Source organism: Zalophus californianus, chromosome 3 (genome assembly GCF_009762305.2).
Source record: "Zalophus californianus isolate mZalCal1 chromosome 3, mZalCal1.pri.v2, whole genome shotgun sequence".
NCBI lineage: Eukaryota > Metazoa > Chordata > Mammalia > Carnivora > Otariidae > Zalophus > Zalophus californianus.
This window is the reverse complement of record NC_045597.1, coordinates 187,702,706-187,710,403: the sequence shown is the minus strand read 5'-3', so window position 1 is coordinate 187,710,403 and position 7,698 is coordinate 187,702,706. Positions and strand designations below refer to the sequence as shown.

The window sequence follows — 7,698 nt, the reverse complement described above, 5'->3', positions numbered from 1 at the left end:
GCCTGGCGGAGGGCGGAGGGCGGCGGGCGGCAAGGCCGGGGCTCCGGGCGGGCTGGGGCCCCGGGGGTTCCAGAACGTGGGCACCGGCTGCTGTACGAGCCGCCGGGGCTTCGGTCCGGGCAGGACTTTGGCCCGGGCTGTAAAAGGCTCCGGGTCCCTCCCCTTGCCCCGCGTGGCCACCCAGACCCCGCCCCGCCCTGTGACTTGAAGTCCTGCGGGCAGAAGGGACATGGCAGGGTGTGGCCGAGCAAGCCCCAGGGCAGGGGGCCTGGAGAGGGCAGGTCTGTCCAGCACAGGATAATCCCAGCTGTCACCCTAAGGGAGCGCGGGGGATCGGGGGCACGTCCCCTTTGGGGAAGGAGCATTTGCCGTGTCCCCATAGGGGCCAGTCCCAACCCTTTGCTCACAGTCTGGTGGGAGAACTGTTACTCCTACGTTCACCTCGTTTGTTCAGTGCTGAAAGCCAGCTTTGGGCAGGCTCCGTCGGGGTGGGAAGCACGCAGCCTGGGCCAGGGGCCTGGGTCTGGCTTCCTGATGCTGCGAGGCCCCGAGACAGGGCAAAGGAGGCATGTGGTGCCTGGTCCTTCTGACCCGGCTTGGTGTGGGCAGGTGGGGAAGGGGTTGGGCTCAGAGCGCGCCCAGGAGCCTGGACCCAGACTTCTTGTGCTGTGGAAAAGGGTAGGACTGGTGGTGACGGCACGGAACCTCATCTGTGTGTTTGAATACTGAGAGCCAGGCCGGCCTTGTGGGGTACGTGCATGCGCGCGCGCGTGTGCATGAATGTGGGGCAGGCAGGGGTGGGGCCCAGTGTGCATGAGCTTGATCTCTGCTCCCTTGGACGCGCAGGTAGAACCCAGGGTGAGTCTTTTCTCTCCAGGGGCCACGCATACCCATAGGTGCAACTTCTGTTAGGGGGCTAAGAGGTTTCAGTAGCCAGGCTGGTTCAAAAGCCTTCCTCCAATCCAGCCATCACACTTTCTGGGTGTCTATCCAAAAGAATTCAAAGCAAGGTCTAGAGAGATATTTGCACCCTCATGTTGATAGCAGCATTCTTCACAGTAGCCAAAAGGGCCAAGCAACTCAAGTGTCCATCACCAGGTGAATGTATAAACAAGATGCTGTCCATCCAAGTAACGGAATATTATTCAGCCTTAAAAAGGGAGAGCATCCTGTCACACGCTACAGCACAGATGAACCCTGAGGACATGATGCTAAGTGGCAGAAGGACAAACGCTGGGTGACTTGACTTAGACTAGGTATCTGAAGTTGTCAAATGCACAGAACCGGTTGCCAGGGGCCAGGAAGAGGGGGCCCCGGGGGGGGTTGTTTGGTGGGTACAGAGTTTCAGTTTTGAAGATGGAAACTTTCTGGAGAGCTGCTGTACAATGGTGTGAATACGCTTACCTCTACTGAACCAGACAAATGGTTATGATGGTAACTTTTATGTGGTGCTTTTCACCACGATTTTTAAAATATCCAAAGAAGAAAAACCTTCCTCCCGGCTCTGCCCACCCCAGCAGACCATGTAGCTCTGTTCTGCGCTCTGGCCTCCTCACCACCTGAGCCGTGCGTTTGGTCCCCAAAACCAGGGCGACCGTCCTGGCCACCCGTGTCTCCCTGCCCAGCCCCCTTCTGCTCAAGCAGCTTGCCAAGCACACTGACCTGGCTGTCCTCTAAATCTGGGGAGAGATACCGCCTTGGGAGGCATCCTTCCTGGCCCCTGGATTGTCCCCATAGCTCCTTCTGTCCCCTGGATTGGCTTGCTGTGTTAGGGAAATTCTTGGCTAAAGGTCAGGGGAGACTAACTTCTGGGCAGGTCCTTAATTAATTAATTGGTTCTTCCAACAGGCTTTAGGTGAAAGGTTTGTTACTGCAAGATTAGTCTTTCTTCCAGTAAATTCCCCATACCCTTTCTCAATTGGATTATTTTTTTTTTTAGCGAGGGAGGGAGAGTGAGCAAGAGAGCTTCTGGTGCAAGCGGAGGGGGAGGGGCAGAGGGAGAGAGAGAGAATCTTACGCAGGCTCCACCCCCAGTGCAGAGGCCAACTGAGGACTCCATCTCAGACTCTGAGATCATGACCGGAGCCAAAACTAAGAGTCAGGCACTTAACCGACTGAGCCCCCCCGGGCGCTCCCCACCAAACCCTTTTTCAATTGGAATTTTTGACATAACTTATAGACTCACATGCAGTTGAAGAAATAATACAGAGATCCCCTGTATGCTGCCCAATTTCCCCCAGTGGTGCAATCCACAGATTTTCAGATTTCTATTCGGATTCCGTCCCCCCCCCGCCCCTTCACATGTACTTCATTCGCGTGGGTGTGTAAGTTCTACACTATCTTGTCACGTGTGTGGGTTCATAAACACCACTGTGGTTGAGATACGGAACAGCTCCAACCCCACAGACAGGAACAGATGGTTTTATAACCGCCTCACCTGCCCCCCACACCCCTACTCCGTCCCTAGCCCCTCTCCTGCATTTCTAAAATGTTGTCATTTCAAATAAGTTACATAAATGGAATCCTGCAATCTTTTGGAGTTGGTTTTTTTCACTCAGCGTAATTCCCTGGAGATTCATCCAAACACGGATCAATAGTTGACTCCTTTGTATTACTGAGTGTCTTCTGTGGGATGGCAGACCACAGTGTTTAACTATTCCCACGTCCAAGGGCAGACATCTAGGCTGATTCCAGTTGGGGCGATTATGAATAAGGCTGCCGTGAATATTCATTCAGGTTTTTTGGGGGGACATGCGTTTTCATTTCTCCGTAATAAACACCAGGGGTGCAGCTGCTAGTGCTTCTTACGGTGACATGAAGTAGTCATCAGTTGTGATCGGCCTTGGTTTCTTGTGAATTTTGTCGTGTGCCTGAGCGGGACTGGAGATCGAACATACACGACTTGTCACTGGTGGTAAACAAAGTCTGTTTGTCCACATTTGCAGCCTGCTGCCCTGACGTGGCTGCACGGGGCCACCGGGGCACTGTGCTCTGAGTCAGGCAGCACCTTTGGGCCTGAGTCACCTGTGATGCATCTGGTTATAGTCCTTCCTCTGGGGCCCGGGATTACAAGTCAGCGGGCAGCAAGCTCTTTCTGGTGTGGAGTAAGAGATGATGCCTCTTGGGGTTACTGTCACCCGGGCCAGGGGCTGCCTGGCTCTGTGCAGCCGGCAGTCTGCTTGTCCTGGTCTGCCTGCTCCCTGGGAAGGAAGGGCTTGTCCTGTAGGGCCCCATCTGGAGCCCCAGCACCCTCCACCGTTGTCCTCGTTCACCCCCAGAGGCTGTCCGGCCGTGTCCCAGCCCCCAGTGCAGGGTGCATGTCGGCTTGGCCAGGGGCAGGGTGATGCGGAGCCCAGCCCCGTAGCAGCTGCCGCCCACCGACCCACGGAGGGATGGCCTCTTGCTGCCTCCTGCCCTCCTGATCTCACAATGACACTCCCTGCCCCACCTTGGGAAACGTAGTGAGAGCCCTGCCGGGGGGGGGGGGGGGGGGGGGGGGGGGGGGGGGGGGGGGGGGGGGGGATGGCAGGAGCTGGGAACAACCCAGCTGGGATCGGGTGTGAGCCCAAAACAGGAGTCGGATGCTCAACCAATTACACCCCCCCGTCGCCCCTCTCCCTGCACTTGTGATGATATGTGTCCCCTCTCCCACTAGGCAGTTCTGGGGCCAGGACAGGAGGCCCCCCACCTGCCTCTCCCGGCCCAAGCAGGGGGCTGTCAAGAAAGTGCCAGGGACTGCGCTCCTCGCGGAAGTTAGCTGCATCGTGGCCTGGGGACTGGATGGAGCGCTCAGCGGAGAGCAACAGGCAAGGCCAGGGTCACGGGCTCAAGGAGAGAGATCCTAGAGGTCACCGGAAAAGCACTGGCTGCAGGGGAGGGAGGGGCCCCTTGCCTCTCTCTGTAGCTATGGTTTGGGCCTGTCCGTGGTCCCCGTTGCAGGCCCAGAGACTGAGGCTCTGACCTTCCCCCCGGAGCACATGGGCACTGACTGGAGAACAGCCCCAGGGATGGGGGCGGGGCTTGGAAGGAACCAGAGATGGCGCGGACTCGGGGGCATCCACGGGGCCGTGGAGGGGAAAAGTTTGCCAAGATACATTCTGGGGCCCAGCGGAGGTGAGTGCATCTAAGGCCTGAGCTTAGGTGCGTACTGGGGTACACCCGGGAACCCCAGGGGTTACACTGTATCAAGTCACTTGGGAATTCCCTCAGGCTGGGAATTTTGACCTGCACAAGGGTCAGCACCAGCTCTGTGTTTGGGGTCAGAGAGAGTAAAGCCCAAAGGAAGGCCCCAGAAGGCAATCTAATAGCGGGAGCCCATCACACCAGCCTTGGAAACTGAGGTTTGGGAGGAGGTATGGAGGCCTCTGATGCTCACGAGGCCCTTGCAGCTGCCCTCACCGAGCTGACTGCAGGAGGTCTCAGCAACGGTCCTGGGGGCAAAAATCAGAAGCTGGGCAGCTACTAGTTGTTTAGAGGAGACGATTTGATTCAGTGAAAATCTCTTGAGCACCGACCATGTGTACATCATCCTGGAGGCCTAGCAGAGTCAAATCAGACCCAACGGGTGGAGGGCTTCCTGTCTAGAAACAGCGGGGGGGGGGGGGGCGGGTATGTAAACCGAATTATGTTCCTGGACACTGTCCCAGGGGAAGAACTGAGGTGACCAGAGTCAGACCCCCTTGGAGAGGGGCAGGAAGTAATGCCGGGGCGGGCAGGACAGAAGCCTGGATGTAAGGGCCTGACAGCTCACAAGACTGGGGCCGGGCTGTGCTTCGGGGGGCTGGAGGGGGGCACCAAGGGGAGGTGCTGGTGGAGGGGGTGGTGTTGGGGGAGTGGGGAGCACAGGCAGGGGCAGGCGAGGAGTCACTGACAGAGGAAACATGGCGAACACGGTGGAGGAGGGACTCTGGGACATTGTGTGACCTTCTGTACTTTGGCCCGAGGGATATGCCCTCTCCTTGGTGCCCGCCCTCCCTGCTGGCTCCCTCCCTGCAGTGCCCCTCACAACAGCCACACCCCAAATCCCTCTTCTGTGGCTGCCACTTGTCTGCCAGCCACTCTCCAGTCTGCCTCCCCTGGCCCTGGCTTCTCCTCCTACGGGACAGTTTCTTCACAGAGAATGATAACAAAAAGGTGGTCAACGGATGCAGAATTAACCACATGACAGACCCCCAGGTTGGCAAAGACCAAAAAGCCCACCCATAGCACGCTGGGGCCTGGGCTCAGTCTCCACCACTTACAATGGATGTCCTTTGGTACTTAACCTCTCCCAAGCCTTGATTTCCTCATCTGTGAAATGGGGAAAAAGAACAGTACCTACACAAGGGTCAGCACCAGCTCTGTGTTTGGGGTCAGAGAGAGTAAAGCCCAAAGGAAGGCCCCAGAAGGCAATCTAATAGCGGGAGCCCATTACACCAGCCTTGGAATGGACAGACGTGGTTCTGGAGGGGTGGGGGAAAGGCGAAACCCTAACTTCTGAAAAAAGGTCTTGAACATAATTAAAGCGAGCTGAAAAAATAATAATAAAAAAAAATAGAAGCTGAGTGTTTGAAAGCCAATTGGCCAAATGTTAGACAAAGTGGTTTATTCTTAGAAAGCAAGTATTTGTAATTAAGGTCTGTGTGGGCAAGGCTTCCTCCTGGGCCATTCGACCCACCTGTGTGGGAGGAACATCGAGGCACGGCCCTTCCACAGGGGAACTTGGGTCACATTATCTTCGGGGAGTGCAGCAAAGGGGACCGTCCACCAGCAGGGCAGGAAACACCACCATACCCCCTTCCTCATATAGTTCCCGGGGGCTCAGCCTGCCCCAGGCTGGGGGTGCAGCCGCAGGGGCAGGGACGGGCTGGGCTGGCAGCCATGGCTCAAGGTCGTTCTCCTTAGGGTGACGCAGGCGTGACACCTCCATGGCCGACAGGGCGTTTGGCCACGGATGTAGAAGGTGAGGGAACGAAAGCTTACTCCTGGAACTGCATTCCGTACTTTAACTCTGATTTTTCTATCCCAAGAACCAGGAGGGCAGTCTTATTCCAACAGCAGCTTGGTTTGAAAATCTACGAAGGTGAAATCTCCTCAAGGAGACATTTTGCTTCACGTCTGTCTTGGGCTTGCGTATGTGTTGCTTCTTCAGTATTTGGCTCAACGCTTTCCAGAACTGAGCAATGAACAATTTATGAACATTAAAGAACACAACACAATTCACCAAAGTGTTTGAGTAAAACAACTTTAAGTAAAATAAATTATTAAAATGGGACTCCACCCCCCCAAATTGCTTTCTATATATTAAAAAAAAACAAACCACCAAACCATAAAAACTCATAAAAAGATTCAAAGAGATGATCTTGCAGAAGGCTTTAAATATGTAACCTGACTCAGTTAACGTGCAAATTCAAACTCATCATTCCAAGTACTTCATGTACCCTACCCCCCATCTCCGGAATCTTCATTGTTGTGAAAGGCATCTTTCTCCTCCTTCCATTCACCAGGACTCCCGTCTTTCATCTACTTCAATACCCCTCTCACCTTCAACTGACCCTGAAATCTGTGATTGGGCCCATGAACTGGGCATCTGCAGTCAGAGTCCAGCTGGGGCCTGAAGTTCAGCCCTCCTGCAGACTCGCATCACACGGGGAGGCTCACAGCCTCACCCGTGGTTCTGCCCAACACCATCCCCCCCGCCCCCACCGCCACTGCTTCCTGGCTGGTTAGCTGCCCAGGGCCTAGTCCCTTGCCCTGGACTCCTGTACCTTGGCTCAGGTGGGGAGCGACCAAAGCCCCCAGGGGCGTCCCCGCCCAGACTGCCACCTGAGTCTTTTAAGTAGAAGGCCTTAGGCAGCATTTGAACTCACTGGGATTATCAGGCCACCTGTCAGCAGGAATTTTATCTTACTTACTGGAATGATGGACTGTTTAATATCCCTGTTGCTGAATGTACAAAAAGCCTTTTTAAGCCTTTTAAAAGAACTGTAGATCCATTCCTGCTAAGAAAAAAGATTTTTTTTTTTTTTTTGGTGGGGGAGGTTGTTTGGGTTTTTATTCTGATCCAATTTATACATGACTATAGTTTAAATTACCAAATAGCTCTGTGAGGTTTGTTACGACAGAACAAAAACTGCAGTTCCCGGTCTCCCTCTCTGCCTTTTCCCATCTCTGAGGCAACCACTTTCCTCTCTTTTGGCTTTCTGTGTTGATATTTACCACTGTTTCTAAATCACTTCTTCATTCTTCAATCGTAAGCTCTATCTATTGACACATTCTACTGATCTTCTCTTCTTGGTATCTATAATGGTTTGTATAACGAACCAGCCCCAGACCAGCTCACACATTTCTTGGATCACAAATCTGCAATCTGGGCAGGGCCTGGAGGGGACAGTGTGTGTCGGATCTATGGGGCTTCGGCGGGGGTGGCTGGATGGGACCTGGGGGGTCCGCTTCCGAGATGGCTCTGTCACGTGGCTGAGGAACTGGCTCCCTTCCACGAGGGCTTCTCCACAGAGTCGCTTGAGCATCCTCACAACATGGCAGCTGGATTCCCAAGAGACAGGGAGTAGAAGCTGCCAGTTCCTTAAGGCCGGGGCCTCGAAACTGGCCCTAAGTCACTTCTGCCACATTTCTGCATATTAGCAGCCATTGAGCCTGTCCAGATTTAAGGGGGAGGCACATAGACTCCGTTTGTATTTATTTGTTTATTTAGCAGCT

At 54.5% G+C, this 7,698-nt stretch overlaps 1 protein-coding gene across 1 annotated transcript in view; it reads right to left on the bottom strand.

Moving 5' to 3' along the window:
* Positions 1-5,587: 5,587 nt before the first annotated feature.
* The window catches only part of DIS3L2 (DIS3 like 3'-5' exoribonuclease 2), a 437,114-nt gene continuing 435,003 nt past the window's right edge, over positions 5,588-7,698 (bottom strand). The window contains exon 22 of the transcript XR_003519033.2: positions 5,588-6,154. The gene's annotated coding sequence lies outside the window, so the exon portion shown is untranslated. The remainder of the gene's footprint in view (positions 6,155-7,698) is intronic.